Below are 27,378 nucleotides of genomic sequence, written 5' to 3' on the forward strand. Positions count from 1 at the left end.
ACCCCCCCCCGCCCTTATGTTTTTAGAGGACTATTATCCCCATGGGGAAAAAGACAAAATTTCCAATAATTTTGCAAATTATGCAAGTGGATAGTTTAAGTATATTTGATGATGTTTCTATGTGGAATTGAATTTTGGAAGTTTGCTACACTTTATATCTAATATATCCTGGATTAAAAACAGTAGAAAAGAATGAAATCAAGAATATACATGATAATATTCATACCAAGAACCATTGCTTAAATGTTCCTACTTATAACAATACAACCTTCTTTGTTTCTCTGCCCTGTGACACCAAGATTGTACACTGGGATCTCTATGTATTAAAACAACTAGTCTATTACTTTGAACTAGGATCTGCCTATATATCTGAAAATGGTTTCAACCTGGAAATCTTTTACCTCAACTTCTCAAATAAAAAGATTTCATGCTCATTGTGCTATCCAACTCAGACTGAATATTTTAAAAAAGTGCTTTTCTGGTTGGCGTAGAGACTCAACCTGTACTCTTAATCCTGAGTACTGCTGGGAGTTTTAGGCCTGAGTATGCTACATGGAGATACATGTCAAGAATAGTACAGAATGAAATTCTGTCTCTTAAAGAAGTTAAAATATCACTCATAATTGAATCACTCTCTAAAATTATAAGCTCTAAACTTACTTCTTCACAGAAAAGTTTATCACTAGTGAAGGCTAGGGAAAAATAAATGAGCAAAAGTCAGTCAATATATTTAAATATATTCTTATAAATGTATCTTTCTAAACAGCGATTTCTGCCATATATAGCCTAAAATCATGTTGTTGTTTTTTAATGTGGTTTGCTCAGTTTTAAAAGTTTTGTCTATTTTCTCTCAGAAACTATAATTTTATCAATAAAATGGATTGCTATTGAAACAGAAACTAAATAGAGACAGTGAAATTAACAGAGGTTATGATACAAACGAATTTAAGAATATCTTCAGAACATTTCACCCTAAAACAGGAGAAAACGCATTCTTCTCAGCACCTCACGGTATCTTCTCTAAAATCATCCATATCATTGGTCACAAAACAATCCTCAACCAACACAAGAAGATTGAAATAATCCCAAGAATCCTATCAAATCAGCATGGCCTAAGGCTGGTCTTCAATAACAATAAAACCAAGAGAAAGCACACATACATGTGGAAACTGAACAACTTTCTACTCATTGATAACTTGGTCAGCGAAGAAATAAAGAAAGAAAATAAAGACATCCTATAATTCAATGAAAATATTGACACAACATACCCAAACTTATGGGACACAATTGAAGCAGTACTAAGAGGAGAATTCATAGCACTACATGCCCTAGCAAAGAAACTGGAGAGATCTTACACTAGCACCCAAACAGCACATTGGAGAGCTCTTGAACAAAAAGAATCAAACACACCCAAGAGGAGTAGAAGGCAGGAAATAGTCAAAAGCATGGCTAAAATCAACCAAATAGAAACAAAGAGAACTATACAAAGAATCAAGAAAACCAAAAGCTGGTTCTTTGAGATAATCAACAAGATAGATAAACCCCTAGAAAAACTAAGTAAAGGTACTGAGGCAGTATCCAAATTAACAAAATCAGAAGTGAAAAAAGAGACATAACAACAGAAATGGAAGAAATTTTTTTTTAAAAAAATCAGATACTACTACAAAAGTCTATACTCAACAAAACTGGAAAATCTAGATTAAATGTATGGTTTTCTAGACAGATACCACTTACCAAAGTTAAATCAAGAGCAGGTAAACTATTTAAACAGGCCCATAACCCACAAGGAGATAGAAGTCATGAAGTCATTAAAAACCTCCCAACCAAAGGAAAAAAGCCCCAGAGCCAGACAGATTTAGTGCAGAATTCTACCAGACCTTCAAATAAGACCTAATACCAATATTCCTCAAACTATTCCATAGAATAGGTACAGAAAGAACACTACCTAATTCATTCTATGATACCACAATTAATTGGATACCTAAACCACACAAGGAGACAAACAGAAGAAAGAACTTCAGACCAATTTCACTTATGAATATTGATGCAAAAATACCCAATAAATATTATCCATGAAAACTGAATGTGAGAACACATCAAAACCACCGTTCGCCACAATCAAGTAGGCTTCATCTCAGTAATCAAGGTTTGTTCAATATAGAAAAATCCATTAACGCAATCCACATTACAAGCAAACTCAAAAAAAAATATGATCCTCTTTAGGTGTAAAAAGCATTTGACAAAATACAACACCCCTTCATGTTGAAAGTATTGGAGAGTTCAAGAAGTCAAGGCCCATATGAAAACATAATAAAAGCAATATACTGCAAATCAACAGCCAATATCAAACTAAATGGCAAGATACTTGAAGCAACGCCACTAAAATCAGGGACAAGACAAGGATGAACACTCTCCCCTTATCTATTTAATATAGTAGTTGAAATTCTAGCTAGAACAATAAGAAAACAAAAAGAGATCAAGGGGATACAAATTGGCTAAGAAGAAATAAAGGAATTAATATTTGCAGATGATATGACAATATACATAAGCAGCACCAAAAATTCTACCAGAAAACTTCTCCAGCTAATAAACAACTTCAGCAAAATGGCTGAATATAAAAGAAACCCAAATAAATCTGTAGTCTTCTTTTATACAAATGAGAAACAGGCTGAGAAAGAAATTAGTGAAACAACAGCCTTCACAAGAGTCAAAATAATATAAAATATCTTGGGGTAACTCTAACCAAACAAGTGAAAGATCTGTGGGAAAATAACTTTAAGTCCCTCAAGAAAGAAATCAAAGAAGAGCTCAGAAAATGGTGAGACGCCCGCCATGCTCATATATTGACAGAATTAATATAGTAAAAATGGCCATCCTACCAAAGGCAATCTACAGATTCAATACAGTTCCCATCAAAGTCCCAACACCGTTCTTCAAAGGCATAGAAAAGGGAAATTCTCAATTTCTTCTGGAAAGGTAAAGACCCCAATAGTGAAAACAATCCTTAGCAATAAAAGAACTGCTGGGGAAAACACCATCCCTGACCTCAAGATATACTATGGAGCAAAAGTGATAAAAGAAAAAAAACTGCATGGTGTTCGTACAGAGACAGATACATTGATCAATGGAATAGAATTGAAGATCCAGATATAAAAATACACATTTATGGACATTTGATCTTTGACAAAGAAGTAAAAAAATATTCAATGGAAAAAAGGCATCTTCAATAAATTATGCTGGTCTAACTGGCTGCCTATATGTACAAAAATGAAAAAAGGCCAATATTTGTAACTTTACACAAAGCTAAAGTCCAAGTGGATCAACACACTGTAAATAAAGAAAATATACAATAAAAGAGATGAAGGAAGAAAAACAGGTAAACTAAATCTAATAAAAGAGAAAGTGGGAAAGAACCTTGAACTCATTAGCACAGGGGGAAATGTCCTAAACAGAACTCCAATGGCTCACGCTCTAAGATCCAAGACTTGATAAATGGGACCTCATGAACCTGGAAAGCTTCTGTAACACTAAGGATATAGTAAATAGGACAAATCGGCAACCTATAGATTATGGAAAAAAAGTTTTCTCTAACCCCATATCTAATAGAGGGATAATATTCAAAATAAAAAAGAACTCAAGAAGCTAACCACCAAAAAAAAATAATAATAAACCCAATCAAAAAATGGGATATAGATCTAAACAGAGAATTCACAACAGAGGAATATTGAATAGCTGAGAAGCACCTAGAGAAATGTTCAAAGTCTTTAGGGATCAGAGAAATGCAAATCAAAAGTACCCTGAGATTCCATCTTAAACCAATCAGAATGGCTAAGATCAAAACCTCAGGTACAGCACACGCTGGTGAGGATATGAAGAAAGAGGAACACTCCTCCATTGCCGGTGTTATTGCAAACTGGTACAAAGACTCTGAAAATCAATCTGGCGTTTCCTCATAAAATCGGGACAGATTTTCTTGAAGACCTAGCTATATCACTCTTGAGCATATACACAAAAGATGCCACACCAGGTCACAGAGGCATGTACTCCACTATGTTCATAGCAGCCTTGTTTTGATATCCTGAGACTGGAAACACCCTAGATGTCCCACAACAGAGGAACAGATACAGAAAATGTGGTTCATTTACACAAAGTAATACAACTCAGCTATTAAGAAGGAGGTTAACCCTGGACTCTGACCTCATAGGTAGCAATGAATATTCTAGTAAGATCACCAGTGGAAGGGGAAGTCCTTGGTCCTACTAAAACTGAACCCCCAGTGAACATGATTGTTGTGGGGAGGGCGGCAATGGGGGGAGGATAGGGAGGGGAACACCACCAAGAAGGGGAGGGGGAGGGATTAGGGGGAAGTTTGCCCGGAAACCAGGAAAGGGAATAACACTCGAAATGTAAATAAGAAACACTCAAGTTAATAAAAAAAAAAAAAAAAAAAAAGGAGGTTAAAATGGATGGAACTAGAAAATGTCATTGAGTGAGGTAACTCAGACCCAAAAGGACATGCATGTTATGTACTCACTAATAAGTAGCTATTAGCTCCCCAAAAGTAAAGAATACCCAAGATACAATTCTCAGACCTAAACAAAGATCAACAAGCCAAAGGGCCCAAGTGAGGATGCCTCAATCTCACTTGGAAGGGAGAAGAAAGCAATCACAAGGGTTTAAAGGGAGGGACCAGCATGGGAAAGGGGAAAGGGAGGGGAAGAGGGAATCATGATCAGGTACTGGGTGAGGAGGACGGACTGAAGCCATGAGGGCGTGTAGAACGAATGGAAACAGGCAACCTCAGAGGTAAAGGATAAGGGACCCTCCAGAATATGCCAGAGACCTGGGAGATGAGAGACTCTCAGAACTCAAAGGGAGATGGCACCTTACAGTGAAGAGAGAGGGAACTTACAGAGCCCACCTCTAGCAGAAAGACAGGGCATCAAGTCAGGAACGGTATTGCCACCCCACATTCAAAACACTTATCCATAATTATTCCTGTCTTAAAAAACTGCAAGGATAAAAATGGAGAAGGGCCTGAGAAAAAGGAGGTCCAGCAAAAGGTCCAAAGTGGGATCTGTCTCAAGGAAGGTCCCAGGGCCTGACACTATTCCTGAGGCTATGGAGTTCTCATATAAATGGACCTATCATGACTCCCCTCCCCATCCTCCACCACAAAAGACCCAACAAGCAGCTCAAAGAGTCAGATGCAGATATGAATAGAAGCTGCTGATCCCTGTGGTTGAATTGGGGAAAAGCTGGAAAAAGTTGAGGAGGAGGGTGACCCTGTAGGAGGATCAGCAGTCTCAATTCACTTGGACCCCTTTGATCTCTTAGATATTGAACTATCAACCAGACGGCATATACCAACTGATTGAGGTTCCCAAAACACATACAACAGAGGACTTCTGGGTCTGGTTTCAGTCAGTGAAGATGCACCTAACCCTCTAGAGACTGGAGGCCTCAGAGAGTTTAGAAGTTTAGTGGTGTGGGGAATGGGAGAGTAGGAGAGTGGGGACATATATGTGGAGACAGGACTTGGGGATGAGGTATGGGATGTGGAGTAATGAGATAGTGGACCTGAAGGGGTATAAAATCTGGAATGTAAAAGAAAAAAAAAGGATTAAAAATGAGTTTCTGTAAGAATCTAAGTAAGAAACACATTCTGAGTGAATAGATGCAGATTCAAAGAGTTAACAAAGAAAAGGGTCATTAAACTTCATGTAAGCAGTGACTTCTGTTATGCTCTGGAGTTTCAGATTTTGTTTTGTAGTTGCCCTTATCGCAATTTTCTACATTCCTGATGAAAACGTATAACAAAAGATAAAACTGTGACATTACAGGAGATTCCAAATGAAGTGTACCATTTATATAGAAATTTAAACCTTGCTTTCAATCAAGTTCTTTTACTATCTTTCATGACAATTCATGGACAATAAACGATACATTTTAGAACATTATATTAATATATATGTATCAATTTATCAAATGGATACTTACTAACTAAAGTATTCAAATTTGTTGAACAACAACAACAACAAAAAAGAGCCTGGTATGAATTATATACTAGTCATTCAGTTGTAACTAAGCAAAAATACATCAATGAATGCTGTACTTAAATGCAAGTGTGTCTTCCTTTTCAAAGATGAGAAATGGTAAATATTCTTTGTAGTATAGATGCTCATGGCTTCTAAAAAGCCTGTACTCAGATTCAGGTATTTTCTACATTTCTACAATCAAGTACTTTGATATTCTATGTTTATGAATTTATTAACTGTTTTCAGAATAATTAGTAATGCTGTCTCCGATGCAGGAATTCTCATGATTTTTCAACGATCATGGCTGACTTGATACCTCTACTAATGACTAGAAAAATGATGATGGCCAAGTCCAAGAAAATTAGAAAAATTTGGCACTACTCAAGATTGAGTTTCTTCCAGGAAGAAATTGCACTGGATTCTGTTATTTGTGGACAGCAACAGCAAATGTCTTAAAAAAAATCAAGCAAAAATTACATAATAAGTACTAAAATTTTTACAGCAAATGTAAAAACATGGTAAGAATTTCATCTGATCTGTCAGATATGTTTTTGTTTTTCTTTTCCTTCCTTTTTTGTGCTAGGTTTTAAAATCTTGCATTTGTTTTGAAATCATTTCTCACTTTGTGGCCTAGTGTAGGCATAAACTCATAATCCTCCTGTGTCTACTTTTAAATTCCTGAAATTACAGGTGCGCACAATTATGAAAAGCCAAATATTCACAATTGCCCTAACAATCTTAAGTGGGTGTGATGCAGCACAATGGAAAGGGTATTGACATCTAAGATTCTCTGAGTTACTAAACTTTCAAGTCAAAATAAAAACTGATGTTTAAGAATAAAATTATACATTTAAGGAATTTTTAATGACTATTTTCAAAAGAAAAGAAGTAAAGAAGTTTACGTCTTTATCATCCTTGTGTTATTTTCTGGTTGTGGAGAATTTGATTTGCCAATAAGGGTTTTGTGATATTGATAATACAAACAAAATTGGCTCAGAAATAATAATATGCTTTTGTGATTCAAGTATTTGAAAGGCTAAAGAAATAAAATTATATTTAGGGCCATCCTGGACAACACATAGAGACTTGTCTCAAAAAATCTGTTATATTTATATATTATTTTTATCTATCTCTATAAATTTATACTTATATACGTTAAATCTGTATCAAGGTGTCTTAAATTGTCCACTGGTGACTCCTTTTCACGTGAATGTTTTTAGCATCTTTATTATATAAAATATGCACTGACTTTGTAAGCCATTGTAGAGTGTGATATGATATGTCTAGACAATACAAATACATTAAGGGGTAGCCATATCTTCAGTTGACTTTAAATGTATTAGCAGAAATGATTGTTATGATGGAATATTATATAGCTAGCTAAGAATAAATTCATACAGATATAGATAAGAGTAAAATTTTTTCACTATATTCTTGCCCCAACACTCCATCTACTATCATCAGACCTGCTAAGCTTGAGCCATACAGGTAATCTTCCCTTCCCCCATGCATCTTCCCTGTTCACTGAGTTCACCAGGGCCAAGCTGCCCTAAGCATCCTGCTAACTCAGGCTGACATCTATTCTTCTGCCACCTATCTGCCCACCTTTTTCAGATCCGTGACTCTTGAAACATACAGACCTCCAGAACCTGAAACATACAACTCTAGGATATAAACCAGAGGCCTGTCATAACAGGACCATCGAGGCCAATACCCCTCCCAACACCTACTAAAACAGGAACATCCATGAACCAAGTCATCCAGATGGCTAAAAGCCCTCAAAAAAAAATCAATAAAAGACAGGGAAACATGACACATTCACAGCACAACTACACTACTACTGAAAGCCCTGGATATCCTAACATAGCCAAAGCACAAGAAAATGCCCTTAAATCCAATCATAGAAAGAAGATAGAGATCATTAAAGAAAAATGAATACATCCTGTAAAGAAATTCAGAAAAATACAATCAAACAAGTAGAAGTCTTTAAAGAAGAAACAAATAAATCTCTTAAAGATAAATAGGAGACTTCAAATAAATAGGTGAAAGAAATAAATTAAACTGTGCATGACCTGAAAGTAGAAATAAAAGCAATAAAAAAACACAAACTGAGAGAATCCTAGAGATTGAAAACCTAAGAGAATAGGAACAATGGATGTAAGCATTACTAACAAATTACAGGAAATGGAAGAAAAAATCTTAGCTGTAGAAGATCCAATAGAGGAAATCAATACATTAGTCAAAGAAAACGTTAACTCTAAAAAACAATTCTAGCCTGCCCCACATGTGCCCTGTATATACACAGCCACCAAGACTAGATAAGATTGATGAAGCTAAGAAGTGCATGCTGATAGGAACCGGATATAGATGTTCCCTCAGAGACACAGCCAGAGCATGTCAAATACAAGGGGAATGCTAGCAGCAAACCATTTTACTGAGAACAGGACCACAGTTGGAGGAATTAGAGAAAGGATTGAAAGAGCTGAAGGGGCTTGCTACCCCATAAGAACAACAATGGCAACCTACCAGAGCTCCCAGTAACGACACCACTACCCAAAGACTATACATGGACTGACCCATGGTTCCAACTGCATATGTAGCAGATGATGGCCTTGTTGGGCACCAATGGAAGAAGAAGCCCTTGGTCCTTTCAAGGTTGGATCTCTAGTATAGGGGAACACTGGGGTTGGGAGATGGGGGTGGATGGGAGGGAACACTCTATTGAAGAAGGGAGGGGGAAGGGATAGGGGCTTATGTCTCAGGAAACTGGGAAAGGGAATAACATTTGAAATGTAAATTTAAAAAACATCCAAGAAAAAAATTTCTAACACAAGACATCTAGAAAATCTGCAATACCATGAAAAAAAAAACAACCTAAGAATAATAGGAATAAAAGAAGGTAATAAGTCCCAGCTCCAAGGCCCAGAAAGTATTTTAGGCAAAATCACAGAAGAAAACTTTCCCAGCCTAAAGAAAGAGATGCCTATAAACATACAATAAGTTCATAGAACACCAATTAGACTGGACCAGAAATTAAAATACTCCTCCCAAATACTAATGAAAACTCAAAATGTACAGAACAAAAAAAGAATATTAAAAGCAGTAGGAGAAAAAGAGTAGCTAACATACAAATGTACACCTATCAGAATTACACCTGACTTCTCAACAGATACTCTAAAATATAGAAGGGTCTGGAGAGATATTTTGCAATCACTAAAGACTACTAGAAAGCCAACCTAGGCTACTACAGCGAGTAAAATTTTCAATCACCACAGATGGAGAACACAAGCTATTTCAAGACAAATACATATTCAACCAATACCTATCTGTGCACAAATACATCTTTACAGAAAATAATCAAAAGAAAACTACAACTCAAAGAAGATAAATACTTCTGCAAATACACAGGGAGTAAGTAATTCAATACTAGCAAAAGCAAGGGAAGTAGACACAAACACATACACCACCAACATCAAAATAATAAGAAATAACAATCACTGTTCATTAATATCTTTCAACATCAATGGACTCAATTCCACCATAAAAAGACAAAGGCTAACAAAAATGGATTCCAAAGTAGGATCCATCATTCTGCTGCACACAAGAGGCAAACTTTAGCAAGAAAAATAGACATTACCCCACAGTAAAGGGTTGGAACAAAGTTTTCTAAGCAAAAAGACCCAAGAAGCAATGTGGAGTAGCCATTCTAATACCTAATAAAATAGACTTTCAACGAAATTTTATCAAAAGAGACAAGAAAGGAGACTTCGTACTCATCAAAAAAACAATCTATGAAGATAATATCTCAGTCCTGAACATCTCTATGTCCCAAACACAAGGGTACTCACACTTGTAAAACAAACATTAGTAAGTCTTAAATCACGCATCAGACGCGACATATTGATAGTGCAAAACATACCCTCCCCACTCTGACCACACCAAACCGTAAGTCTTGCAAACTAAAATTGAACCGAGAAATAATGATGCTAACAGACATTATGAATGAAAAGGGCCTAGTAGAAATCTGTAGAATATTTGACCAAAACACAAAAGAATATATCTTCTTTTCAGGAACTCATGGATCCTTCTCTGAAATTGACCATATAGTTGGTAACAAAACAAGCCTGAACAAATACAAAAATTGAATTCCTTGCATCTTGTTAGACCACCATGAATTAAAGCTGAACCAGAAAGCCTGTATACTTTCAGAAATTGAACAAGTCACTACTCAATGACCTCTGGGTCAAGGAAGAAATAAACAAATTACAGACTTTATAGAATGCAATGAAAATGAAAACACAACACATCCAAATTAATGGGACATAATGAAAGCAGTGATAAAAGGAAAGTCCACAGCACTAAATGCCTCCATTGAGAAAGTAGAAAGTTCCCATACAAGCAATTTAAAAGTACATTTGAAAGCTCAAGGGAAAAAAAGAGGAAGCAAATACCCCAAAGAAGAGTAGAAGGCAGGAAATAATCCAAATCAAGGTTGAAATCAAACAGTTACAAACAAAGAAAATAATACAAAGAATTAACAAAATTAAAAGCTTTTTTTTTTGACAAAATCAACGCCAAGAGAGACAAATCTTAAGCCAAGACTGAGAAACAGTATTGAAATAAGCAAACTTATAAATGAAAAGGGAGACATAACAATGAACACTGAGAAAATTCAAAGAATTATTAGGTCTTACTTCAAAAACCTGAACTCCAAAACCAAACCAAACAAAACAAAACAAAAAACAGCTTAGTGAAAGAAATGATTTTCCAAATAAATATAATCTCTAAAGAAGTAGAAGTGTGTTGTGGTAATTATTAAAAATAACCACAAACCCTTGCTAGCCAGTACTGGTGGGCCATATGGTATTAGGAAGTCCATTCATCTCTGCAGTGGCAGGTTCCAGTGCACCACACCACACCACTGCAGCAGCTACTCTCTGGCCTAGGTGGTTTCTCTACCCCTATTGCTAGTTGCCTTCTCCCAGCTGTCTCTCTGCCAGCTGGGAACTCTATGGTCCCAGTAACCAGGTAAAATCAGGACACCAGAGATCCCATGAGAGGCTGGCCTATCTTGGCTCCTTGCCACACAACTCTGCCCACACTCCCAGCAACAGCCCCCTGGTTCCAGCAGTGGCTACGCTCTAGTAGCTGTGTAGGATGATGTCATACAGCTGAAGGCAGGTATAAGATAGAATGAGACCTGTCATTGGACAAGAAGGAAGGATGGGTGGGAGAAAAGGTTGAGGGAAGAGGAGGAGACTGGGATGGAAGGAGACTGGAGGAAGAAGCCACCGAATGAACATGGAGGCAGATGTTAAGATTCCACTCTGTACCTTTACAGGTTGTTATGAATGTTCTTAAGGGATGGATGTGTACAGGGATTTGTATGTTTAGGTGAGCAACTATATCTTATCGACTGGATCACAGGTTACTGTGCTGTATGTTCTTTCTTATGGCAAATTAAGTTTAAGAGATTATGTGGCAGCTGGGACACTAAGCCGCCACAGAATCGAGATGAATATTTCTGGCATGGTGATAACCTGCCTTGGGAACTAGATAGGTAGAGATATTGTTGCCAGGCTCAGAGAAAGGCCATCAGCAGTGTGATATGGGATGAAGCAGAGCAGGTGAGACACTTTGCTGACTGAGATGAAGATATCGACCAGATATCTTGGGGCACTGCAGTACTGGACCTAGTAGCGGTAAAAGACAGCCTTTTATTATTTATAATTTTACAACAATCTAGCTCTCTGCCGCTGCTGCTCTGTTTATATTCCCAACATCCTTCCCCTAATAGTTACAGTATAAACTCCCATCAACCCATTAAAATCAAGATTCAGTAGGCTTACAATTTAGAAATCAGATTTACATGTTAAATTCTCAATCCACAATACATTGTCCACACAATAAACTTACAACCAATTGATAATTATATAAGCCGTCCACCTAGATAAGATAAATTGACCTATAGAAATCCATCCCTTAAGAAATATTCATAACTACCTGTGGCCATTTAAGGCCATACAGATCTGAGTAATCCTTCTCTGCCTCCATCTCAGTTCTTCCATTTTCCTCTTTTCCTACCAAAACTTTGTCCCCACCTGACTTTTTACTGTCCAATTCCAGGCCTCACCAGACCTCAGCTGCATATAGACATTAACCTACAGAAGTGGGCATTAAAAAATAAAGCCCAGAGCCAGACGGTTTTAGTGCACAGTTCAACAAGATTTTCAAAGAGCTAATACCAATATTCCTTAAACTATTTCATGAAATAGAAACACAAGGAATACAACCTAAATCATTCTAGGAAGCCACAGTCATCCTGATACCTAAACTACAACAATACTCAACAAAGAGAACTTGTTTCTCTTATGAACATTGATGCAAAAATAATCATTAAAATATTCATGAACCAAATCCAGGAACACATAAAAACATTATTGAGCAGGAACAACTAGGCTTTATCCCAGGGATGCAGAGATGGTTCAATAAATGAAAATCCATCAACATAACCCATCATATAAAAAACTGAAAAAAATCACATCGTCATCTCATTCTGAAAAAGCCTTTGACAAAATATAGTACCCATTCCTGTTTAAAAAGTGTATTAGAGTGATCAGTGATACTAAGCACATACCTAAACATATTCAAGCAATATACAGCAAAACAATAGCTAACATCAAACTGAATGGAGAAAAACTCCAAGCATTTCCACTAAAATCAGGGACAGGACAAGGCTTCCTACTCTCTCCCTGTCTATTCAATATAGTACTTGAATTTCTAGCCACAGCAAAAAGACAACTAAAGGAGCCAAAACTGTGAGGTCCAGCATGGCTGTGTAAGGGGGGGTGTGTGTGTGACACATTTCCTGCCCCTGCCACCTTGCCGGGCCTTTGATCCTGATGATCCCCATTTGTGGTGATGGTTGCTGTTGCACTGAAGTTGATCTGCTGTCTTAACTACTTTACTTTCAATGTTTCTTTCTGGGGAATATACTTCCCCTATTACTCACGGCTAATCACACCATAATAAATGAAAAGATGTGGTTCTCAGGAATGAGGAGTGGAGGTTGTCATGCAGCTATGGAGGATGAGGAAAAGGCCTTCTGCTTGGCCTTTAGGTCCAAGGGAAAGAATGAAGATGGCGTAACCACAAAGGCCATAAAAGCCTAAATGATTCTTTGTAGAAATAGTTCATTGCCAGTCTTTGCCTTGAATTTGGAATCATTAAGAAAAACATGTAATCTCTAATCCAATGACTGCTGCATTAATTAGCCAGGGTAAACTTAGGGATATTAAGAATTGAGAGTTAAAGTGTCCTCAAGAGAAAAAGACATTGATAGAAAAGAACAGGAATTTATAAAATACAATTCAGTGATAGATGGATTTATTTTATAGAAGAAAGACATACATATTATTTATAAATAAATAATATTAGAAGAACAGTATATAGTATATGAGGCTATAGAATTGCTAGGATGAGGAAAAGATTAGAGAATTAAAAGATCATGTATATGCATACAAAATGTTAATACTTTGGTTTGCCACTTACATGGAACATTGGAGGTGAGAAGAACCAGAGAGATATTAGAGAGAGCTAATTGTTTTATTTACATAATTTTCAAAACTTAATAAGGAATTATTTTAATTTTAGTAGCATGTCATCTTTCTGCTCTTACATGAAAGTAGTTACTAAAAACTGTGCTCTGCTGTACCAGCAAACCAAAGAGCTGTACCCTGCTATCTGTAAAAAACAGGCTGTGTAAAAACTACAAGGAACACTGCTTCAGCTTTAAGTTTAGTTTCAGTTTTAAGGAAGCAGAGGTTGGTATTAATGATTCAGGATTCATAGAATTTATGTAAATTTATGTAAAATATTATTAATACTGATCAACGTCTTTATGTTATAAGTTTAGTAAATAAGGGATTGGGTAAAGGCTCTATAGTTAGGAGTAGGCAAAAAACTGAGGAGAAAGAAGAAAGGACAAGAAGGAAGATTGACCAGAATCTTCAGGAACAGAGAGAGCACTTGATCTGACAACTTGCATTCACTACTGACTCTGAATCATTATTGATTAGCTCAGTTCCCATTCCTGCCTTTCTTCAGGACCTTTTTCATGTTCAGTCTTGACCTCGGACAAAAACAGACAATGGCCAAAAGAAGGCATCTTCCACCTGTGTTGCTGATCTAACTGGATGTCTACTTGTAGAAGGATTCACATAGATCCACAAAACTCAAGCACAAGTGTAACAAGGACCTCAACTTAAAACCATGTATACTAGTTCTCATAGACAAGAACGTGGGAAATACCATTGAACACATTGGTATATGGGACAATTTCTTGAACAGAATATTAATGGCTCAGATTTTAAGATAAAAATTTGATAAATGGGATGCCATGAAACTGCAAAGCTTCTGTAAGGCAAAGTACACTCTCTAGACAAAAATGCAGCCTACACACTGGAAAAAGATATTCACAAACCCTACATCTGTCAGAAATCTAAAATTCAAAATGTAAAAAGAATTCAAGAAATTAAATACCAACAATCCAAATAATGCAATTAAAAATTGAGCACAGAGATAACCAGAGAAATTGCAACAGAGGAATCTTGAATGGCTGTGAAGCACTTAAAGAAATGTTCTAAGTCCTTAGTCATCAGGGGAATTAAAGTCATAACAACTCTAAGATACCACCTTACATCAGTCAGAATGGCTAGGATCAGAAACTCAAGTGATAGCACGTGCTGCGGGGATATGGAACAAGGTAATAATATTCCATTGTTGGTAGGAGTGCAAATTTGCACAAGAACTTTGGATATCAATTTGACCAATTCTCAGAAAACTGGAACTAGTTCTACCTGAAGACCAAGCTATGCCACTCCTGACCATATACCCAAAAGATGCTCCACAATCCCACAAAGATACTTGCTCAACTATGTTCATAGGAAAATTGTTGGTAATCACCAGAAACTGGAGTCAACCTAGATGTCCTTCACTCAAAGAATGGTTAAAGAAAATATGGTATATCTACACAGTGGAATACTATTCAGATATGAAAAATAAAGACATCATGAATTTTACAGGGAAATGGGTTGAACTTCAGAATATCTTTCTGAGTGAGTTAACCCTGTCCCAAAAAGACACACACACAGTATGTATTCACTTATAAGCAGATATTAACCACAAAATACACGATACCCATGCTATACTCCACAGACCCAAGGACGTTATTCATGAATAATTGCTCAAGCAAGGATGTTTGAGTCTTTCTTGGATGGGGGAAAAGAATTGTTGTAGAAGACAAAATGAGATAGGCAACTTGGTGGGAGAAGGGATTAGGAGAGGAATGATGGGTCCAGATTCTGGTGTGGGGTCGGGCAGAGAGGCATGTCTGGATAACTATGAGAATGAATGGAAATCTAAAACTGACAAGGGCGAGGTAAGAGGCATCTCCAGGAAGAAACAGACCTTTCATATGGTAGGCAACTAAGAAACAATGGGAGTGTCTTTACCTGTGACTCACAGTATTGGGGCTAAGTAGCCTGCAGAGGCTGCCTCCTATGGCCAGGCAGGAAGCTCAGTGGAGCAATAGGGACACCAACCCACCCACAAAAATTTCAACCCAAAAGTTACCTTGTCTATAAGAAAAGCAGGGATTAGGGATGAAGCAGAGATTGAGGGAGTGGCCCAACTTGAGACCCATGTCATGGACAAGCACCAATCCCTAAGAGTAGTAATGATAAATTGTTATGCTTGCTGGCAGTAGTCTAGCATGGCTGTCCTCTGAATGGCTCCACTCACTAGAGGACTCAGACAGATGCAGACACCCACAGTCAAACAGTGGATGGAGCTTGTCGACTCTGGATTGCAACCCCTAAAGAGAAAGGAACCCCATGGAAAGAAGAATAGAATCAGTTAATCTGGACCTTTGGGACTCTCAAAGAAGGAAACACCAATCAAAGTGTATACTTGGGGTGAACCTAGGTTTCCTGCATATATGTAGCAAAGGTATAGCTTAGTCTTCATGTGGGTCGTGAACAAATGGAATGGGGTCTATCCCAAAAGCTGTTGCCTGTCTGTGGGATATGTTCTTCCAGCTGGGCTGCCTTGTCTGGTCTCAGTGGGAAAGAAAGCACCTAACCTTACTTAGACTTAAAACACCACGGAGGGAGATACATAGGGGGATTGTCCACCTTCTCAGGCAGAATTTGGGGAATGGTGAAAATATTGTGGGAAGGGCTGACAATCAGGGGCTGTAAGCATGATATAAAGTGAATAAGTAAAGAATAAAAAAGAAAAAAACTGTAGATACAGAGATATATTTATACATATATGGACACACACACACACACACACATATATATGGAGAGAGAGAGAGAGAGAGAGAGAGAGAGAGAGAGAGGAGATACATATATATATATATATATATATATATGGAAAGATGGAAACTTTTGGTGAAGGGAGAGAGAAGCTTGAGAGTATTTACTCTTTTTTCAGTGAAACTATGTGTTCAAATTATTTCTTTTTTTTTCCTTTTTTTTTCTTTTTTTTTTATTAACTTGAGTATTTCTTATATACATTTCGAGTGTTACTGGGAAAGGGAATAACACTCAAATTATTTCTTCATCCCTCAATATCTGAAAAATAATCTTAATTAGTGATTGGAACTATTTTTATGTACCTTTTTTTCTATATTATTAACAAAGTACTTATGAGTAAGTTCTGAAAATGATGCCATAGCCATCTTTATGTACATAAGAATTAGAGGATGAAGAATACACTGAGTGGAAAATGTTTAAACCATTCTTGGTTAAATCTAAGACCAGAGATAACCATTAAAATATGCAAAAACTCTTGTAAAGGGTAATAAGCAAAAGCAAATGATACATAAAGACTAGAAAAAACATTTGCTGCTCTTAATTTATTTTATATTAAAATTTGAATAAAGAAGAGAGAAAAACACATCAGCTTTTATACATGAAAATGTTGTTTAATGCTCTGTGGCAGATGTGTGGATTCACCTTTCTGCGCACTGGAGTAGGGAGAAGCATTTTTGCATTACAAAGTAATCCAAGCTGTGCTATTCCTTTGAGGAAGAGATTGTGACAGTTGGGCTTGCTCTTCCAGGCCTCTGGATTGCTTTGCAGCAATTAGGAATCAGTGCAACAGGAACTAGTCCCAGCTAGTCGCTCAGTTTAACTGTCACATTGGCTCTTTTGGAATTTTTTTAAAAAAAATATTACTGGATAAGGTGTTTTTGATGTCATTTTGTCCTTCTTTCCCTCTGTTTCAAACTATATCAAAATATTCAGTTAGAATAATTTACTTAATGCACATGAAATAAAGTGTATTTATTCTTTTAAAGACTTTAATATAGTCATAAGAAACTAAAATAAAATTAACCTACTTTGGTTTCAAATCTGTAAATATCAAAACCTTACACAAAGAAATCAAAGTAGTGAGGATATAAAGGCTGTCCAGGTCATTAATGGAATTATAAAATTTGTCAATCAACATTCAATAATACTATTCCCCTCACTAGGACTATTTCTAGAGATTTATGCATACATAACCATATGTGATGAATTCACAAATATTCAAATAGGCAAAATACCTGTGTTCATGAGTATTGTACCCACATTGTTTCTAATATTTAAATGCAAGATTTTTTCTCTGTGTCCCAGCAAGAGTCTAGTAAAATACAGCCTATTATATTTCCATGTTGTTCTTAAAATGTGTTTACTGTACTTTAAATGTGAAGAAATGTCTTACTGGATATACTGGTTGGTTTTGTGTGTCTACTTGACAGAGCTGGAGTTATCCCAGAGAAAGGAGCCTCCCTGGGAATGCCTCCATGTGATCCAGCTATAAGGCATTTTCTCAATTAGTGATTTGAGTTGAGATAGTAAAAGAATATTCTCAAGGGATGTGGCTCCATTGTAAATTTATCAAGGATGGGAGGGCCCATCGTGGGTGGTGCCATCCCCTGGCTGGTAGTTTTTGGGTTCTATAAGAAAGCAAGCTGAGAAAACCAAGGGAAGTAAGCCATGAACATCCCTCCATGGCCTCTGTAGCAGCTCCTGCTTCCTTTGATGATGAACAACAATGTGGAAATGCAAGCTGAATAACCCTTTCCTCCCCAACTTGCTTCTTGATCATGATGTTTTGTGCAGAAATAGACACTCTGCCTAAAACACTAGATCCTGAATTCATTCCAAGTTTGATTAGATGAAGTGACCCATCAGTAAATCCAACCCTGGGGATGCAGAATCTGAGGATCCATACTGTAGTTTGATAACTAAATTGATTCACTGAATGACTCTGACTAAAGTAGATGGCAATATAATTAAAGTCAGATAACTGTTGTCTTCCACTTGTTGTATAGCAACTTCTTCCAAAATTAAAACATTGACATTTTGCAAGAGGCTCATGTTACAAAAATGAAGAATTCGGGTGTTCTAAATGAAGGTGAGATATTCTGTCCTGAAGGAAAACTTCTTTTAGCTCAAGAAATACACAACCCATAAGTTTCAGGAAGACCTTTAAACTGAACAGATTCATCAGAACAGTTTCTGTCAAGCATATATAAACAGTAAGAGCTGCTGAGAGGAACTTTAAGACCAGTTAAGCTGCCTGGAAGAACCAACACCAGATAAGCTGCTTGGAACAGGATCAGACCAATCAATCTACCTATAAAAATAAACCTCTAAACTGTTAAGCTGCTTACAGATTGTACAATGATTCCAAACTGTTTTGAGCGGTCATACCTGTGGCTTTTACTGATGCAACCATCTTTGAATTCTCCCTGTTCCTCAAATGACCTCTTACCTACCCATATTCCAATAAATAATGCCAATAAAACTTTCTGGATCAGCAAGGTAGTGGTATTTTTATATTGAACTATTATCAGTGCTCCATCTGAGGTGAATATACATTTATTCCTATCTACCCAGAAATAGTATCAAAAACACAGAAAACACATGTATAATACATGTGTACACATACACAGGCAAATATACACATATATGTATTCATATTGCATACACATATAGAGCACTTTTTTTTCATGTGGGATGTCTGATATTTGTAAGTCCATGTTTAAAACAGGGTATTTGTGTGAATATGCCGATACCGATCTTTATATATGTTTGATTACTGGTCATTGATAATATATGAAGTAAAACAAGTGTCTGTTCCCTGCATTTATATATCTTAGATATTACACATGAAAAAATGTTTTCAATGTATGGATTATATGATATGTTCACACAAATATGCATAGAGTCAATCATAGGTTTGGTTATACAAATATCACACTGTTCAGTAGAAACATTCTGCATGTAAGAGACATAGAGAAAAACTGTGTTCATCGAGCAAGTTTTTTCTATAACATAAGCATTATGAAAGGCAAATATAAACAAAATCAGGTATAAGGTGTGGAATATCCAAGTGAATTTACATCAAAAGAGTTATAGAAAGTCTTAAAAAGAATGAATACTGGACTGTAAAATGTGCTCAAGGACTGAGGCTACTCTCCTCGTAGGGAAACAAACTGGTCGCCCAATAAGTACGTCATTTCCTGTAATTACAAAACTCTGTATTAGCTTTTTCTCTTTGCTTTCCCTTGCTCCGCCTTTCCCCTTCGAGACATCTTATTCTCTCAGTGCAACTGCAGCTACTTAGTTAGAACCATCCTAACTTTGAATCCATCATTCCCCATCTCTTCTTGAGTTGTTTTACAGGTCCTAAGTTTTTGTTTTACATTTGAATATTGATCATTCTCAAAGTTCATGTAAAATCTTACAATCGTTTGGTAATTCTGCCATATTTTTTAAACCAGCACTTTTCTTCTTTGCATGTTATTATTCTTGGTATGTAATTAAAGGATCATTTTAATATAGAAGAATGGAAGTTATGGTATTTTCCCTAAATATTCTCTTATATCATTCACAGTCCTGTTTGAAAATGCTTTGGAACACATTCATTATTTGAATTACATTGTTTCAAAGCCTTCTAATTTAAACATTTCTCTGAACTTCTTTCTTTCTCCTGTCCTCAACCCTACAAACCCAGAAAGATTTCGGTGCCTTTTCCAACAGCATCGCCCTGTTGTTCTTCATTAGGCTTTGCTTTACCAAGATTAAACCTCTGAGCCAGTTTTCCTTTTCTTTTTTTATTTTTTGATGACTAATAATCATTCATTTATTTTTAATGCATATTTTCTAATTTACATTTCAAATGCTATCCCTTTCCCGGTTGCTGGTCAATAAACACCCTATTCCATCCTTCCCCCTGCTGCTATGAGGGTGTTTCCCTACTCACCCATGCACGCCTTCTTCCCTCCTCTCACTGACATTCCCTGACCCTGGGGCATTGAGCCTTGGCAGGACCAAGGGCTTCTGCTCCCTTTGATGTCCAACAAGGCCTTCCTCTGCTACATATGCAGCTGGAGCCATAGGTCTGTCCACATGTACTCTTTGGGTGGTGCTTTAGTACCTTGTTTTTTTTTTTATGGGGTTGCAAGCCCCTTCAGCTCCTTCAATTCTTTCTCCAATTTTTCCAATGGGGATCCCGCTCTCAGTTCAATGGTTTGCTGCTAGCATTCGCCTCTGTATTTGTCATGCTCCGGAAAAGCGTCTCTGGAGACAGCTATTATCAAGCTCCTGTCACCATGCACTTCTTGGCATCAGCAATATTATCTGGGTTTAGTGGCAGTATGTGTATGGGCTGGATCGCCAGGTGGAGCAGTCTCTGGATGGCCTTTCCTTCAGTCTCTGCTCCAAATTTTGTCTCTGTCTTTTCTTCTATGAGTATTTTTGTTCCCCCTTCTAAGAAGGACTGAAGCATCTGTACTTTGGTTGTCCTTCTTCTTGAGCTTCATGTGGTCTGTGGATTATATCTTAGGTATTATAAGCTTTTGGGCTAATATCCACTCATCAGTGAGTGCATACCATGTGTATGCTTTTGTGTTCTCTAACCCTCACTCAGGATGATATTTTCTAGTTCCATCATGAAGTCATTGTTTTTAATAGCTGAGTAGTACTCCACTGTGTAAATGTACCACATTTTCTGTATCCTTTCCTCTGTTGTGGGACATCTGTGTTCTTTTCAGTTTATGGCTATTATAAATAAGGCTGCTATGAACTTAGTGGAACATTTGTCCTTGTTATATGTTGGAAAATCTTTTGGACTAGGGCCAGTTTTCTTATTTTACTTTCTACTTCGCATATCTCAGTCCTCAGGCTGAGGCATTATTTCCAGGGAGCTCACTGAAGGAGATCTCAAGGACCCTTCCTCTCTTCTTTCAGCACCCTTGGAACTCCTGCCAGTCAAAAGGGATATAACTTGTTTCAGCTGCTGTGAAACAAATTCACAAAATCTGACTTAGTTAAATGTTTTAGTTCTTAGATTATGCTAGGAAATTACTCGCATGTCATTATCTTCCTGTATTTTGCAAATACATAATAATTTGCCATTATTTCCCCATTTGTAGACTTATTGCTAATATTTCCGTCAGTTTATATGGTTGACGTTCAAGTTCTGTTCTCATATCTGTACTGTATAGCAGAAGGACAGGCACAAATGTTGCTTTAATTCTGTGATGTTCCTACATTGAAGATTGTGGTTGGTCCATTTTATATTTAATTTGGTACTCACTGTATTTCTCTGATTTTTTTTGATGGAGTAAATGGTAAAATTATTATGAAGCTGTCAAATCCTAGTAATGCATATATTCCTTCTGAATTCATATATGATTCTTGATGTCCATGACACAAACTTACATTTGGCCCTAGTTTACCCAAGGAGATAAGAAATTTTTTCTATAATGGAGAGAGATGATCAATAATTCCCAGACCCCACTATATGCTGGTGACAACAGCTACTGATTGTGATGCATGATGATGACAAAATCATTTACTCAAGTGTTAACTGAGGCTTTATGATTCATGAGGTATGCAACATAGAATCCTGAGTGATGCATTCTCTGTAAAGTTGTTTCGGTGAACGTAAAAATTTGTGTATTTCCAACCATTATGATAATCATAAATTTACATGTCTAGGCTTCTTGCGTATTTTTGTGTACTTCTCTTGTGTCTGTGTGTCCCCCTCTCCCTCTTTTTCCCTTTCAGTGTGTATATGTGTGTGAGTGTGTGAGTGTGTGTGTGAGTGTGTGTGTGTGTGTGTGTGTGTGTGTGTGTGTATGTTGATTAAAGGTATGACCTCCTGGCTGTATTGATGATAGCAGAGTTTAATATCAGACTGTCTCTAAATTGCTTCCCTATCTTGTTTTTTGAAATTCTCATTGAATTTGGAACTCAGGGCTTGAGATAGACAGACTGGGCCACTACATTCTGGATACCCTGAGTCAACCAAACCTTTCTTCTACTACCCAGCATGTTCTCTGTTTATATGAGTTCTGGTTACCCAACCTCAGATACATTTACTCTCACAGGAAACACTCCACTATCTGAGCCATAATTCCAAACACAGATTTCATTTTGCACATTATTATGCTCGTTGTAAATGCCACTTGAAGACAAATGTGCATGTGCAAAAGAGTGAAGATGAACTTTGTCATATAATTAGTAATCAATAGAGTTTCCCTGATAAAATCTCACAATATACATTAACATCACACCTAATAATTTAAAAGAAATTCTCTTTACTATATATGATCAATATGAATATCTCACGTTCTCTTGACTACTCCGGAAAAAATAATGTGTTAGCTTCTACAGACTTATAAGAGGAATTGGTAGCCACAAATTAATGTACAAAACACAGTGTAAAATCATTCCAGCTAGTATACATTATCAACCTTACATAGTGTGCATAGAACCAGCAGTAACAGTCCTCCCACAAGAAGACAATATAACAACCATCTTTCAACCTCACTTGTAATACTGTGTGTCCTTGTTATACTACCAAATCCCCATTTCTTTTGCTACATAGTGAAATAAGATCTTCCCAGTCACCTGAGGTGTGTGGGGAAACCAGGAAGTTAAGGTAGAAATTACCAACATTTATTTTTCAGGTCTCTTTGAACAAAAGCCAAGAGCTTAAAACCTTTATTGTAATGAGATGGTAATGATTATGTGCCTAAGACAAACACATTTATCAAATCATACATGGCGGTGAAAGTTGCGTGTGGTTTCTCTCACAATAGCACATGGCTACCCTTACTGAAAGTAATGAGGTGCACTCATTTGAAAACATGCCCTTCTTGTAAATGCCTATAAAATGCCAACTAGACTAACTACAATGAGCTATATAAATAACCAGTGGATGCATCTTCCTCTGAAGTACTTCAAAACAAATTATTCAAAGTGTCTACCAGGTGCTATGAAAAACAAGAGTACAGGAAGTCGGCACTTGGGGCTTTTCCAAGTCACCTTCTAAAGCACTCCTGAGCCTTGGAGAGTGACTTATCAGGACACATTTGAATATTTTAATTATGCACTTCAAAAAATACTTCAGAGTCATTTGACTAAAAGTGCAATTTGTGTATAACATTTTAGTACTTTAATCAACTATGAAATAGCATTCTAAATTAAAATCCAATACAGTTTGCATTTACTTTGTTCAAGAAGATTGAAGCTAATTGTATCACTCAAACTAAGAAAGACTTTGGAAGGTAGCAATGCAATTTATATGATATGATGCATTATTACATGTAAAATGACAATACCATTATATATAGTAAAATATAGACAAGAATAAAGAGTTTTAAAAGAGAGGGAATAGGAGAGAGGTAGAGTTTAGGTGTTGACTATTTTGCAGAATGCAAACCCATAGGTAGGGTATGCAATTGAATCTTCTATTTCCAAAGTTCTTCATTTATAACATATCATATAGCAATCTCTGCTGAATTGTACTATTTCAACTTATATGGAGACTCCTGAAGTTAAGGAAGTAAGAAAACATCATATCACATGAAGAATGAACATAAGATTTACAAGGCCTCTTACCAAGCTGAAGGCAAATCATGCATAGCTCTCCAGAGATGGAGACTTTGTAAATTGTTAGCAAAGCTAAAGTGAAATTTCTTTTGTACATGTGCCTTCGACTTATCTATGTTATTGAAAATTGTCCCTCACCCACACTCCTGAACACAGGTTTGAAGAGATCAGAAACAACAAAATGAAGACCAGCCAAGGAATCAGATTATTCATATTCTGGAAGCTAAGTGCAAAAAATCGTTATTCTTAACCATGATTATTACAAAATACATACTGCATAGATATCAGTCTGAAATATTTGCTTTGTCCTTACTGGAAAATGACCACCTTTTTATAAGTTGCTAATTGAACTCTCTCCCAGAAGATAATGGTAAAGAATATGATACTTGGCCAAGGAAATGCTATAAAGTTAGTATTCTGCCATAACTGTGTACATATCTTCTTGTTTTTAAGGGTCATCTGGCAATTGTCATGACATGATGTCCGTTCCCAAAATCACCTTCAGCTGGCTAAGATTGACTTTGTTGCTGTTATTATTTTCTCTGTCACAGATTTCTACTTGGCATTAGTAGAAATTTGTTCATGAATCCCAAGAACTTTGGTGTGCAAATGTATGGAAGGTACAAGACTTGCTAACCAAATAGTACTCCTTAATCTAGAACTTAAAACCACTTTTTTTATATTTAAATCTCAGCCAGGAGTTGGTACAGTTGCTATTCACAAACTAGTTTTATGGATTTTTAAAGTCATGTGGGACTCAAAATTTTACGCTTAGCAAATGAGCATTATAATGGCATTACTTCACTTACTGGTCTGATCAGACACTAAATGAGTAATCTGAAAATAGGGTACCACAATGGGATTATCTTTACCATGGTCATAGTCAAATAGGGACATATTTATGGAATTTGAGGCAAAAGGATAGAGGAAAATGGAGAGAGAGAGAGAGAGAGAGAGAGAGAGAGAGAGAGAGAGAGAGAGAGAAAGAGAGCAATAGGCTATGTGAATATAGAACTGTCATTGATGACACAAGGCAAGAATCATTTGTGGAAGAGCCATTCCCAGGCATGAGATCTAAGAATCTAAGAAAAATATTTTATTAGAATTGTTGCTTTTTTCAAAATGTTGACCACGAATTTTTTTCTCCATCTTTATTAATATTCAAGAAATTGAATATTTTTTCCATTTTTTTCTTTATTTTTTTTTTATTAACTTGAGTATTTCTTATGTACATTTGGCAAACATCCCCTTCCCTCCCCCCCTTCCTTATGGGTGTTCCCCCCCCCCCCCTCCCCCCCTTTCCCCCCTCCCCCCGACAGTCTAGTTCACTGGGGGGTTCAGTCTTCGCAGGACCCCGGGCTTTCTCTTCCTCCGGGGCCCTTACTAGGGAATTCCTTGCTACCTATCAGGTCCGAGTGCAGGGTCAGTCCAAGAATAGTCTTTTGGGAGTGGCTTAGTCCCTGGAAGCTCTGGTTGGTGGGCATTGTTGTACATATGGAGTCTCAAGCCCCTTCAAGCTCTTCCAGTTCATTCTCTGATTCCTTCAACGGGGGTCCCGTTCTCAGTTCAGTGGTTTGCTGCTGGCATTCGCCTCTGTATTTGCTGTATTCTGGCTGTGTCTCTCAGGAGAGATCTACATCCGGCTCCTGTCGGTCTGCACTTCTTTGCTTCATCCATCTTGTCTAATTGGGTGGCTGTATATGTATGGGCCACATGTGGGGCAGGCTCTGAATGGGTGTTCCTTCAGTCTCTGTTTTAATCTTTGCCTCTCTCTTCCCCGCCAAGGGTATTCTTGTTCCCCTTTTAAAGAAGGAGTGAAGCATTCACATTTTGATCATCCGTCTTGAGTTTCAATTGTTCTAGGCCACTAGGGTAATTCAAGCATTTGGGCTAATAGCCACTTATCAGTGAGTGCATACCATGTATGTCTTTCTGTGATTGGGTTAGCTCACTCAGAATGATATTTTCCAGTTCCAACCATTTGCCTACAAATTTCATAAAGTCGTTGTTTTTGATAGCTGAGTAATATTCCATTGTGTAGATGTACCACATTTTCTGTATCCATTCCTCTGTTGAAGGGCATCTGGGTTCTTTCCAGCTTCTGGCTATTATAAATAAGGCTGCGATGAACATAGTGGAGCTCGTGTCTTTTTTATATGTTGGGGCATCTTTGGGTATATGCCCAAGAGAGGTATAGCTGGATCCTCAGGCAGTTCAATGTCCAATTTTCTGAGAAACCTCCAGACTGATTTCCAGAATGGTTGTACCAGTCTGCAACCCCACCAACAATGGAGAGTGTTCCTCTTTCTCCGATCCTCGCCAGCATTTGCTGTCACCTGAGTTTTTGATCTTAGCCATTCTCACTGGTGTGAGGTGAAATCTCAGGGTTGTTTTGATTTGCATTTCCCTGATGACTAAAGATGTTGAACATTTCTTTAGGTGTTTCTCAGCCATTCGGCATTCCTCAGCTGTGAATTCTTTGTTTAGCTCTGAACCCCATTTTTTAATAGGGTTATTTGTCTCCCTGGGTCTAACTTTTTGAGTTCTTTGTATATTTTTGAGATACGGCCTCTATCTGTTGTAGGATTGGTAAAGATCTTTTCCCAATCTGTTGGTTGCCGTTTTGTCCTAACCACAGTCTCCTTTGCCTTACAGAAGCTTTGTAGTTTTATGCGATCCCATTTGTCCATTCTTGATCTTAGAGCATAAGCCATTGGTGTTTTGGTCAGGAAATTTTTCCAGTGCCCATGTGTTCCAGATGCTTCCTAGTTTTTCTTCTATTAGTTTGAGTGTGTCTGGTTTGATGTGGAGGTCCTTGATCCACTTGGACTTAAGCTTTGTACAGGGTGATAAGCATGGATCGATCTGCATTCTTCTACATGTTGACCTCCAGTTGAACCAGCACCATTTGCTGAAAATGCTATCTTTTTTCCATTGGATGGTTTGGGCTCCTTTGTCAAAAATCAAGTGACCATAGGTGTGTGGGTTCATTTCTGGGTCTTCAATTCTATTCCATTGGTCTATCTGTCTGTCTCTGTACCAATACCATGCAGTTTTTATCACAATTGCTCTGTAATACTGCTTGAGTTCAGGGATAGCGATTCCCCCAGAAGTCCTTTTATTGTTGAGCATAGTTTTAGCTATCCTGGGTTTTTTGTTATTCCAGATGAATTTGCAAATTGTTCTGTCTAACTCTTTGAAGAATTGGATTGGTATTTTGATGGGGATTGCATTGAATCTGTAGATCGCTTTTGGCAGAATGGCCATTTTTACTATATTAATCCTGCCAATCCATGAGCATGGGAGATCTTTCCATCTTCTGAGGTCTTCTTCAATTTCTTTCTTCAGAGTCTTGAAGTTCTTGTTGTACAAATCTTTTA

Source organism: Rattus rattus, chromosome 6 (genome assembly GCF_011064425.1).
Source record: "Rattus rattus isolate New Zealand chromosome 6, Rrattus_CSIRO_v1, whole genome shotgun sequence".
Lineage (NCBI taxonomy): Eukaryota > Metazoa > Chordata > Mammalia > Rodentia > Muridae > Rattus > Rattus rattus.